At 31.5% G+C, this 13746-nt stretch overlaps 1 protein-coding gene across 2 annotated transcripts in view; it reads right to left on the bottom strand.

Moving 5' to 3' along the window:
- LOC145242287 (uncharacterized) overlaps window positions 1-10263 on the bottom strand; it is a 34085-nt gene extending 23822 nt beyond the window's left edge. Inside the window, exons 1-2 of one of the 2 annotated variants that reach the window (XR_013862690.1) lie at window positions 10193-10263; window positions 757-1326 (exon numbers count right to left, since the gene is read on the bottom strand). The gene's annotated coding sequence lies outside the window, so the exon portion shown is untranslated. Of the gene's footprint in view, window positions 1-756; window positions 1327-10192 lie in introns of those variants that run through there. The other variant, XM_080105296.1, reaches the window with a different exon arrangement.
- Window positions 10264-13746: the final 3483 nt, after the last annotated feature.

Below are 13746 nucleotides of genomic sequence, written 5' to 3'. Positions count from 1 at the left end.
TTAAAAAAATTGACAGCATTCCATTAAAATATAATTTCACACATTCAGAAATAGAAAAGAAAAAAAATTAAATCATTTTACACATTTTAACACAGGTAAGCAATAAAAACCTGAAACATTGATACTGATCTTTGTGATAAGTATATTTGCATTCATAAGAACTATTGCTGTAATCATTTTCCATTATTAATAATTGAATTGAAAAGTATTTGTTGGGATCGTTTACTCATGTGAGTAAACATATGTTTCTGCAAATGCTGCTTCATCGAAAAGGAAGAGCCACAGATTTCACACGAAAAAGCTTTCTCATCGTTATGTATTCGCATATGAACAATTAGATTTGCTTTGCCTCGAAAAGTTGAGCCACAGACTTCACAAGAATAAGGTTTCTCTCCAGTGTGTATTCGCATATGCACCCGCAAATTTGACTTTGTTGAAAACGCTGACCCACAAACTTTGCACTGGTGAGGTTTCTCCCCTGTGTGACACCGCATGTGATTTTTTAACTCATACTTTGTCTTAAATAATGAGCCGCACACTTTACATGGATGGCAGGAAGAAGGGTTTACTCCAGTATGGATTATGATATGCCGCTTTAAATTCGATTTCGTAGCAAATGATGAGTCACACATTTGACAAGAATAAGGTTTCTCTCCAGTATGGAAACGCACGTGAGTCTGCAATTCAGATTTTGATGAGTATGATGATCCACATGCCTCACAACAGTGACGTTTTTCTCCGATTTGCTTTGGCATGTTTTTCGTTTTATTATTAACAAGTCACATATTTCATATAAAAAAACATTTTGTAATCTTCTTTATATACAAGAGAAAATTCGTTTTCTTATATAAAAAAAACTAAGTAAATTATTGTAAAAAGTACTTTTTTATCAGTCAGCAGGTTTGTTTTTAAAATGAATTTTATATTAATATTTTTTACCTTTTGATTAATCACGTTCACCCATAACAAGGCATATCGCCATTAGACAAAAAGGGCTACTATTTAGGACCCGGCCTAGGAAAGATTAACAAGATGTTGGCTTACATTACATTTAAACTTCTGCATATCAGTACAGTCAGGGAAGCAGGTAGCAGGAATGGAATTCCAAGGTCTGGCTGTTTGAAAGAAGAAACTATTAGAGTTTGTCATAAATTATGACCTACATTTTGATATTTTCTTTTCTTCTGTCTTGAATTCAATTTTTTTGTTTTACATTAATTTATTGTCACTTGTAAAATAAAAGTCAACGGAAATGTTTATCTGCTCATTTCACATGAAGTATTCTATTCCATATGCGCTGAAGCAATTTTCATTTCGTAGTTTTACCTAGGAATGAATAAAATGTATTATTTAGCAAATCATACAGTAATAGAGAAAAATATAAAGAAATATAAAACATGAAATCCAAACTAATTTATGCAGTTATGAAAAATGAATGGTTCAAAGATCTTAATTATAAGTAAATACTCCTTTTGCTAGTCAACTCCAAACAATAGTGACAAGTTTTTTCGCTTCGTTTGATAATCAAATACACAAAAATGGTAGTTCAAGTCCTGAAGTTTGAACAATGTTGTAGTAACATGCAAATTACATATACCTACCTTTATTAATACCCACCATTCAGCTTACAGTAATTGATGTTTCTATCAGGTAATCAATGCATGTTGTTCGCAAAACATTTTTTCCCTTGAAAACATTTGGATGATATGTGTTAACAAAAATCAGTTGTAGTGCCACAAAAATATAACTGATTTTGTAACAAAATCTTTTTTTTTTCAAATAAACTAAGCACAAAACCTGACCTAATGGAAATAAGCTTATGAGCCATCAGTGCAAAAATATCCTAAATAGAAATCTAGACAACATTCAAAAAGTAAAAAACATGTTATGCAATGTTATCTTTGTAATGTTTAGTTCCTATTGTCTCTCTACGAGGGCAGACTTTTAAACACAGATACATATGTGTGGAGGCTTTGAAAAGTTGGTGGATAAAATGTCATGTTTTGATTGGAAATGATTATTTTAATGACAAGAAGTATTTAGGCCTGATAGTTCTGGATGATTATGTCAAAAAAGAGTTCAGTGTAAGTCTTATAACCTCAAAATATTCAAAAAATTGGTGCTCAGCATACACTAAGAAGGACTGTCATGTGCTGGAGGAATTGGTGCTTTGCAAACAAAGAAACCTCATCAACGACCCTCTAGTGGACAGAGACAGAATATGCTTTCTACCACTGCCCATAAAGCTCAGCTTAATCAAGCAGTTCTCCAAGGCTCTGGACAAGGATGGTGACTGCTTAACTTATTTGTATCCGGCTTTTCCAGGATTGACCATGGAGAAATTGAAAGCTAGCATCTTTGATGGTCTCCAAATCTGGCAGCTCACCAGCGATCAAGAATTTGAAAACTCAATAAACAAAGTGGAACTGGAAGCATGAAAAGCAATTGTACTTGAAGTGAAAAATTTTCTTGGCAACAATAAGGCCAGAAACTATTCAGAACTTTTCAACAACATGCTGACTTCTTTCAGAAACCTGGCTGCAACATGAGTGTCAAGATGCTCTACCTATTTTCACATATGGACCAGTTTCCTGAGAACTTGGGTTCAATGACTGACGAGCAGGGGAAGAGATTCCACCAGGACTTAAAAGAGATGGAGACCAAGTAGCAGGGTTGCTGAGATGCAGTTATAATGACTGACTACTGTTTGAATCTGGAGAGAGACCTTCCTGCTGCTGAGCATTCCAGGAATTTGAATTCAAACAAAGAAACTTATTTCCAGAAAATTAATTTCCAAGTATGGCAGATTATTAAAAGTTAAAAAAAGTTTAAAGATCATTTGAAATTGTTCACTTCATTTTAAAATTAGTATATTCTTCATTTTTAGAACCAAAACAAATCATTTCACTGATAAAAACCTTACACCAGTGACAATCCGCACATTTATTTCCTCATTACTAATGAAACACACATTGGCTGCTACAAAACTGTAATAAAGTGAGAGAAAAGGTTCATTTATATTTTTAGCAATTACTTCTACAGGGGCCCCTTCTTTCAGATTCCTCAAAAGACAGAGAAATTCTGTTTTAACAAAAGTGTATAATTTGAAAAATCATAACCTATATATTATAGTAATATAAATACTTACAGATAAAATATGTGAGAAAATAAAACTACTCTGGCTCTCCTCTCTCCCCTGATTCAGTAGGAAGGACTACTATTAAAGGGCCAACTAATTGTTGTTCCAACCAATACGCGAACAGAAATGTGCAGGATTTTGCATCAGGCAAATTTGGAAATTGAAAAAACTAAATCCAATGCCAGGTAGACTTTTTTGGCTAAATATGAACAAAGAAATAGAAGAGATGATAAAAAAACTGTGATTCATGTCAACAATTTAGCAATCGACAAAGTTCAAAGTCAGAGATGTTGCATGATATACCTGGCCGATCATGGCAGAAGGTTAGCACAGATCTTTTCAGGCCGCGGGAGAAATATTATCTTAGGTTAGTGAATTATGACTCAAAATTTTTTAATTTAGCATCTCAAAGACATATCAGCATCATTGGTGATAACTCATACAAAACACATCTTCTCTAATTATGGAATACCTAAACTGGTAATCTCCAATAATAGTCCTAATTGAAGTCTCATGAATACAAGAAATTTGCCACAAAATGGGACTTTTCCCATGTAATTAGCAGCTTAGCATACCCACAATCTAATGGTCTAGTGGAGAGAACCATTCAAATAGTGAAGAAAATATTGCTCAGCTGTTTTCAGACTTGAGATGACCCATACCTTTCCCTAGTAACCTTACACACAACACTTGGCATAAATAACTCTTCTTTACCAGCAGTGATGAACTGCCAACAAAGAACACTTCTTCCAAGTATGAGAAATTATAGTCATGATCCTTGCAGATCATCCTCAACTAACAAACAGTACAACAGCGATCGGTGTGAGCTGGCTCCCGTAAAGATAGAAAATCATGTCCGAGTACACAATGGTCCAGGATAGGCAAACTGATTCAACATTGCTCCGAAACAAGATCATATTTGGATCTTATAGATAATGGCACAAGTATACATCGAACCTGTCGACAGCTACTGCTGAAACCTCGTTAAAAGATACCAGTAGCACAACCTTACCCGGACACAATATTCAATGTACCCTAGCAGGTTCATCAACCAATATCAGGAACACCAGATCCAGAAGCTCCAGAATTAGGAGCTCAATCAAGATTAGAATGACCAATATGTTAACCAAGATGTATGCAAGATTACACATGCTAAGAGAACTTGTATCTCAACATCAAAGAACTTGGCAGGGGAGGGGGTTATATATATATATATATATATATATATATATATATATATATATACGAAAAATATTTTACTGCAGACTTTAGATTTGGGACTTCCAGTTGCCGAGGTCTTCTGGTAAATGGATTTCACTTAATAAAATGTAAAAATAATATAACCCAAACGTTTATCTCTTTCTAAAGAATAATATAACTCAAACGTTTATCTCTTTCTAAAGAATAATATAACTCAAACGTTTATCTCTTTCTAAAGAATAATATAACCCAAACGTTTATCTCTTTCTAAAGAATAATATAACCCAAACGTTTATCTCTTTCTAAAGAATAATATAACTCAAACGTTTATCTCTTTCTAAAGAATAATATAACCCAAACGTTTATCTCTTTCTAAAGAATAATATAACCCAAACGTTTATCTCTTTCTAAAGAATAATATAACCCAAACGTTTATCTCTTTCTAAAGAATAATATAACCCAAACGTTTATCTCTTTCTAAAGAATAATATAACCCAAACGTTTATCTCTTTCTAAAGAATAATATAACCCAAACGTTTATCTCTTTCTAAAGAATAATATAACCCAAACGTTTATCTCTTTCTAAAGAATAATATAACCCAAACGTTTATCTCTTTCTAAAGAATAATATAACCCAAACGTTTATCTCTTTCTAAAGAATAATATAACCCAAACGTTTATCTCTTTCTAAAGAATAATATAACCCAAACGTTTATCTCTTTCTAAAGAATAATATAACCCAAACGTTTATCTCTTTCTAAAGAATAATATAACCCAAACGTTTATCTCTTTCTAAAGAACATCAGGATCTCTACTTTCTCAAAATAATAATATAGAATACAGGCCTGAATAGTAAGAACAAATTATTTCCTCATTATAACACTCCCAAATACATCAACAAAATTTATGTCAACATAGTTTTCAACCATGTGTATGAAACAACAATACAACAGTCATAACTCAGACACTAATTGCGATACCAAGATCTTATTTTTCTTAGTGGCATCATGCAACGAATGAAAAACGAAAAATAAATTTTTAAAATGCTTCTATCCTGAAGAAGGCGCGGTGACATCAAAAAGTTTTATTTATAAACAAATAAATGTTTGTTTATTAAAAAAGAATTCACAATGGTCCAGGATAGGCAAAGTGATTCAACCATGCTTCCAACCAAGGTCATACTTGGTACTTATGGATAATGGCAGAAGTATATGCCGAAACCACCAACATCTACTGCTGATACCTCCTTCAAAGATATCAGCAGCACAACCTTACCCGAACACAATTGTTACAATATTTTTTGCTACATAATGGGGTATGATCTCACAATTAGGAGATTCTATTTATAAACGATGCTGCTAGGAACTGAGGAATCAAATTCACATCCTGCTACCAACCAATCAGAAACCAGAATTGCTCCATAAATATTAAACCTTTCTGTAGCAATTTCGCATATGCTTTTTCTTCTTCGTATCAACACTGGAAGAATCTTTTGCTCTGTGGATTCCAACTCGAGAACTGTCTACTGCAAACCAGTCACCTCCCAGGACTTGTGTAGAACAACGAACCATCGGAAACTGTTCTGTCTACTGCAAACCAGTCACCTCATAGGACTTGTGTAGAACAACGAACCATCGGAAACTGTTCTGTCTACTGCAAACCAGTCACCTCATAGGACTTGTGTAGAACAATGAACCATTGGAAACTGTTCTGAAACTAAACATGGCTTACACTTCTAGAACAATATCCAGTGTACCCAAGCAGGTTCATCAACCAAGATCAGGAGCAACAGAAGAAAAAACGAAAACGATTTTTTTAAAATATTTCTATCCTGATAACATCAAAAAGTTTTATTTATAAACAAATGTTTGTTTACTAAAAAAGATCTGTGTTGAATCTGTTTAAACTTGCATTTTTAATTTAAACTTCAACAATGTATTTATCAGTGAGAAAAAAAATTCATGATACATTTCACATGCGATCTCGCATATCTCGATTTGGACGTTTAAAAAATCACCATTAAAAAAGACCGTTGAGGGGAAGGAAAAAAAAAAGAAACTAAAAATAAAAAAAGGTCTCTTTCCCGAAGAAAAAAAGTTTGATTTATAAACAAATAAATGTTTTTAAAATATCTGCACTAAATTGGTTTATTAAATTTGCATTTTGAATTTAAACAACGCTCTTATGGAGAAAAATAACTTCATATATATATATATATATATATATATATATATATATATACTTCATATATATATATATATATATATATATATATAGCAGCACTATCTATGTATACTTAACACGTTTTTAACAATTCGGAAGCTTAACTCATTGTTCTAAAAAAGATAACTGTATTGTACTAAGAATTATAAGAAAAATGATTTAATATTTTATTTATATAACAAAATTTTATAACATTAATGTTATGTTTGCAGGTTGAACCAAATAACGTATAAGGCAATACAAATAAAGACTCAACAAACAAAGGTAGATCCATAAGAAGTGTATTAGGAAAAGTATATTTACAGTATATTTACATAATGGTTGTCAGGTAAGAGAGTCTTGGCTGGAGAACATATCTGCTCTCAGCTCGGCCTTCGGTAGCTTCTGGTTAACACACACTCAGACTAACCGAGTCTTGTTATTTATGTGTAATATTATCCACATATGTAAATGAGCGGGTGCCACCACAACACCCTCCTCCCAAGATTTGAAGTCACAGAGATTTCAATATCTTTTTCTCTTGGGATTTAACATTAATGGTTCATTAACTTTCTTTTTCTACCTGATCTTCGGGGCTCAGGTGCATATTGAGGCGGTTCCAAATTAAAGGATTCGTATATAATGTCCATGGTTTCCTCTTCTTTTTAAGTTAAGGGGGGGGTCAAAATGTTTATACATTTTGAGCATCGCCTATTCATTTTGCATGTACCTATATTGGCGCTTAAGTCAACGGATCATTAAATCTAAGGGAGATAGCCAGCATAGACATAGCAAAAATAAACATTTAGGACGCTGAAATAATCAGAACAATGAAAGAATGTTTAAAAAGAAATGATTACACGATTACTGTAGCCGAGTTACGGAAATTGCTGAAACAGTTTACGAAAAGGAAAGAAGTTAGCGAAGTTAATCAACAAACTTAAAATATAAAAATGTTAATTAACTAAATGAACTTATTAATTAACGTACACAAAACAAAAGTAAACTGTTACAATGCAATGATGTTAATTAATCCACAACAAAAACTCAATAAACTTGTTAATTAACGAAAATAACGAAACTTTTTTTAAGGAGACTTTGAACCGTTGTTTTAATTTTTTTTTTAAACAAAAATAAAAAATTAGAAAATAAATTTGTTTTTCTTTATTTTAAGTAATCAGTCAGCGTCAGGATGATAAAAACTTTTTGGAAGGAGATTTTGAAGTATTTAAACCGTAATTTTTTTTTACTATGATTAAATTTGATTTTTCATTTTTTTTTCTTTTACTATTCTGTAGTTTCATTTTGCAAGGTATAATTTGGGGCGTATAATAATTAACGTACACAAAACAACGAAAATAGAAAACGTTTTTGAAGGATATTATGAAGTATTTAAACCGTCAATGTATTTTTTTGAAAAAAAAAAAAAAATGACGGTTTAAATACTTTAAAGTCTCCTTCAAAAAAGTTTCGTTATTTTCGTTTATTATAACAAGTTCATTTAATTTGTTTTTGATGAATTATTATCGTTTGAAACAAGTTTATTTAATTTTTTGTTGTGGATTAATTAACATCGTTACATTGTAACAGTTTACTTTTATTTTTTACTTTTGTTTTGTGTACGTTAATTAATAAGTTTATTTTTTTACTTAACATTGTTATGTTTTAAGTTCGTTGATTAACTTGTTTTCTTTTTGTTTAAATTTCTGGGACTAACTTCAACTTCACCCGGCGCTTGCAGGTATAGTATTTGTGTAATCATATTTTTTTTTCATTTAACATTTTTTCATTGTTCTGCTGATTACTTCAGCGTCCCAAATCATATCTTGTAAAATATGCTTATTTTTGCTATGTCTTTACTGGTTATCTCCCTTAGATTTAATGATCCGTTGACAGAAGCGCCCCCTATATTTTGAATATAAAATCAAATTGTATAAAAAAAAATCCTGTCTTTTCTTTGAGTGTCAATTTTTGAAGAGAAACGTTTTTTCAGGTTTGTTTTACAATCCACAGAGTAACGAAAACATGTCGAAAAACGAATATAATAAAAAATAAATGTTACCTAAGACAAGATAAGTTACTCTTCTACCTAGTTGGATATATTTTTAGTGTTTTTTTAATTTTTTGTATTTAATGTAAAATGTCTATTGTGTTTGAAAAACAGGTAGTTTCGAGCGTTACACGAGCACAAAAAAAAAATGTCCGTGTGGTATTCTTTATACTTTTGAAGTTTCGACAATGAGTTAAAAATAAAACGGTACTAGTGCAGAGAGTGATCCGGACGTAAATAATAACGTTATTATTTAAAAAGTCATTCTTAACATGGGGAGGGGAGAGTGTTTTTTGTACCTATTCTATACTTCAACCTTACAATTGAATAAAAAAAAATACATATCATTAAACTTTAATTAAACTTGGAAATACGATTTAAAAAATAAAGCGGATCACTCTCTGCACTAGCACCAATAAAACAAATGTCATGGTAACATTTATTGGGTGGGGTTCTAACAGTATTTTGCATAATTTTTAATTTTTTTACATGATTGTTGTGACTTCAAAGATATAAAAGATATCACGCGGTCATTTTTCTTGTCTAACGCTCGACACTATTTGTTTTTCTAACAGAATAAACGGGTTTGTATTACTGTACACATAGATCCGAAAAAGTTGTCAAAAAACAAATATAGAACAAATAAATGTTATCAAAGGTAAGATAAGTTACTTTTCTACCTAACTGGATATATTTTTTGTGTTTTTATTCAATGTAACATGTTTATTCAGCTCGAAAAACATGCAGTGTTTACCGATGTATTGGAAAATTCAAAATGGCGGCCGACTCTCTCTCGGAGAGGGTAAGTTTGGGAAAAGGTATTATAAATAATAAACTAGATAAAATACTGTTAGAAATTCGCTCAATATGTTACCATGACATAAGTTGACATATATTCGGTTGATTTTTAATAGTATTTTGTCTAGTTTATTATTTATAACATCTTTTCCCAAACTTACCGTGTTAAAGAGACAGTCTGGCGCCATTTTGAATTTTCCAATACATCGGTAAACACTGCATGTTTTTCGAGCTGAATAAACATGTTACATTGAATAAAAACACAAAAAATATATCCAGTTAGGTAGAAAAGTAACTTATCTGGCCTTTGATAACATTTATTTGTTATATATTTGTTTTTTGACAACTTTTACGAATCTATGTGTACAGTAATACAAACCCGAATAAACATTTAAAATTAAATAAAAAAAAACAAAAAAAAAAAAACACTAAAACTATATACAGCTAGGGAGAAGAATAACTTATCTTGCATTTGGTAACATTAAATTATTATATATTTGTTTTTGACCACTTTTTAGAATCTCTGTTTTTCTATCAAACGAAAGTCACGTGACATCTTTTAAGATGCATTTATATTCATCAAATGGATCAATGAATGAAAAAAAAAAAAAAATCTGCCATTTAAATAAATAAACCTTAAATATAAAAACAATACATAACCTATTTACCGAAATAACTTGGGAGTGTATTGAGTTTTGGAATAACTCTCAAATAATTTTCTTTTACTTAAACTTCGTTTTAGTAAAAAATAAATAAATAATAATAAAAAAAATCAAGAAATAATAAAATACAAATTAACTTACTTTACGCATTTTTATGATGTTATTGTATGTTGGTAAATATTAGTGAACTCTTCCATTTGGTAAGACAAGAAATTGGTTACACGGTGTAACATGAAATTTTGTCCCGTTATCTGCGAAAAATGTAGGATGTTCCAAAGCTCTTGAACACATTTTAAGTCCTTATATTTGCTTAACTTTCAATGATAGTAAGATGAAAATGGTGCCATTTTAAATTAAATTTTAATTTTTTTGTAAAACTATTGATATTTTTTCATTTCTTTTCAGATTCAGTAATGGCGTTCATTCAACCAGAAAAGGTGTTTTGTGTGCTTGAATTTCCAAAAACTAAATTTAAATCATTGACATTTAATCGAAAAAAAAAAAAAAAACCTGGACTGGATTCTCAGCGACATTCTCCGCTCTAACCACAATCCATCCGGTTCTCGAGAACTCAACGGCTCGACTCTCTCAAACACCTTAACTCCTGGCCTTATATTATCTCATTTATGCAAATTATGTGCGATCGAACCTGATGATTTGTCACCTTCTCGTGTCCCATTGATCGGGTTTCGAGTTCGCACATGCAGCCCACCCCACCTTTGTGACTGCAGTTACACTACAATTTCCACTACATGCTCCCCTGATCTCATGATCATAAACTGGGTAGGAAAGTAGTATTCGTCTCCGCTAGACACAGCTAGCGCTCACTACTCCGCTAAACACAGAAATTAATTTTTAAATTTCTCATTTAAAAACTACTTTACATACAAGTCGACTAAATCGCATTGTAATTCTTTTAACAGCGACTACTTTTTCTCCAAAAACAAAATTGACTTGAATTGTACTCTCATCAAAATAGCTATCGTTCAAAAACGATACCTTTTTTCTCCTGTTCAGCACGACACGATTTTATGTTAAATTTCGTATTTAAAAATAACTTTTAAATACATACAAATCACATTTTAAGTTCTTTTAACAGCGACGACTTTTTTCAAACACAATAAAATCCGACACGAATTGCACTTTCATTAAAAATGAAAGTCGTTTAAAAACGACACCTTTTCTTTTTAACACAACAGGACTTCATTTTAAATTCCTCGTTGAAAAGCGAATTTAATGCATACAAGCCATTCGAACCGCATCTTAAGTTCTTTTAACAGCGATGGCTTTTTTCAAACAATAAAATCCGACTCGAATTGTACTTTTATAAAATAAATTCACTGCTTAAAAACGACACCTTTTTCCTTGTCAGCACAACAGGATTTCATTTTAAATTCCGCATTGAAATAGGACTTCTATACATACAAGTCATCGGAATCGCATTTCAAGTTTTTTTTTTAACAACGATGACTTTTTCAAACAATAAAATCCGACTCGAATTGTACTCGAGTAAAATATTTTTTGTTTAAAAACGATAACTTTTTCTTTTCAATACAACAGGATTTCCCTCTAAATTTCTCGTTGAAAGGCGACGACTTTAATACACACAGGTGGTAGGTGGTCCGAATCGAATCTTTAAATTTTGTTAACAGTGACGACTTTTTTTTTCTTTTTTTTTTAACAAATATAAGCGAATTTCATTCCAAATTTAATGTTTAAAAACGACGACTTTAATACAAACAAATAGACCGAACTGCATTCTAACACGTTTATTTGACGACGATAGTTAAAGAAATCCAATTAATCCCATTGGGATTAACAAACAAAAAGACAAAAAAAGTCCGACTCACTTCATATCTTCAACCTTCACAGTTTGACACAACTCATTCAATTCTTTCTTTGACAACGCTTTTCAATTTTTAACGCAACTTTTACTTTTTCAGGTTCGACGCGAATCCTTTAAAATTTCCCATTTCATCTCAGCCGCATTGGTTCCATATTTAAAGCCGAAATAGCTTCTAATCGAAAAGAAAAAAAAAAAAAAAAAAAAAAACCTGGACTGGATTCCCAGCGATATTCTCCGCTCTAACCACCCAATCCGCCGAATCCGGTTCTCGAGAACCCAACGGCTCGACTCCCTCAAACATCTTAACTCCCAGCCTTATATTATCTCATTTATGCAAATTAATGTGCGACCGAACCTGATGATTTGTCCCCTTCTCGTGTCCCATCGGTCGGGTTTCGAGTCCGCACATGCAGCCGTGCAGCCCACCTCCGTGACTGCAATCACACTACAATTTCCACTACAGGAGTACAGGACACTTGTTCAACGTGCATTTCGCAAAGAAGATCTCACATCATGCGATTTTTTTTTTTTTTTTTAGGAATTTTTGAAAGGACTGGTCTATGTGCCTCCCATGACAAGAGACATGGATGAGCTGACTGAGCTGAAGGTCCGAATAACAAGCGGTTGCAACCATTGACAAGGCAATACTGAGACGCGTTTGGCAAGAATTGAACTATCGGTTTGATGTGTGTCGTGTGACTAATGCCATGAAGAACTTGAGATTACAAGCTTTCTGAATATACCAGATGCGTTTTTATATCCTTAATACTTCTCGAGATATTCAATGTCAAAATGTGCCCAAAACTTTTGGAACACCCTATATCTCGACGTTGTTTGTAAGGTTTAAGCCTTTTACTGCTTAGCCTTGAAATTAAAACGAATAATCTTAATGGTAACCCAGAAAATTAAACGACTCAGTATTGAAGTAAGTCAGCTGCAAACGGTGTTGGCTCAGATATAGAGACGAGGTTATTTTTTTTTTTAATTAAATTGTTTCTATTGTTTGATTGACATTTTTTTATTTATTTAGTTATAACATCAAAATTCGAAATATTGATTTTCAAGTAAACCCAAAAGAACCCACTTAATTCTCATGTCGCAGTAATAAAAATATCCAAAAATGAGGAAAAACGATAAAGTAGAAAATTAATTATTACTGAAAACGTTTTTTGAAGAAAATAAGCAAAAATTAAGTTTTACTAAATTGGACAAAGTTTCAGTTTTTAGAAAATATTTATCACCCTTTTGTTACAATTAGAGCTCTCTGGTTTCGTTTTTTGTTTTTTGTTTTTTTAGCAAAACTCAATTTTTTGCTAATTGTATTCAAAAAATATTTTCATTAATAATTAATTTTCTACTTTATTGTTTTTCGTAATTTTGGGATATGTTTATTACTGTGACATGACATTTCTGTATATACCATTAATTTGACTTGAAATTTAATATTATAATTTTCGAATTTGGCTACAATAACGAACAAGAATCAACTTTTGCAGCTTTTTTTATTTCATTATTTATTACCTAAAATACACAGGTGACTTTTTTTTCGGCGATCATCACCTGGTTCCATAAGACTTCTTATTTTGAGTCGGTTAATATTCCGTTTTATCAATTTGATTCTTTATTAAAAATATCTTCAAAAATAACTTTTTAAAATCACATTATAAAAATTAGTTTGATTGTCTCAAGTATTAATAATTTAAAGAAATTGCACAAACCCCCTTTCCCATAAAAACAAAAATGCTAAAAATAAATAAATAAATAAAAAATTGTGGTGTGTGTACACATGCAAAAAAACAAAAAACAAACAAAAAAAAACTGTACAGCAAAACTCACGCAATAAAGTAGT

This window comes from Euprymna scolopes, chromosome 21 (assembly GCF_053919585.1).
Source record: "Euprymna scolopes isolate OS-2025 chromosome 21, ASM5391958v1, whole genome shotgun sequence".
Lineage (NCBI taxonomy): Eukaryota > Metazoa > Mollusca > Cephalopoda > Sepiida > Sepiolidae > Euprymna > Euprymna scolopes.
The sequence above is the reverse complement of the archived record's forward strand: the minus strand, read 5'-3'. Positions and strand labels throughout refer to the sequence as shown.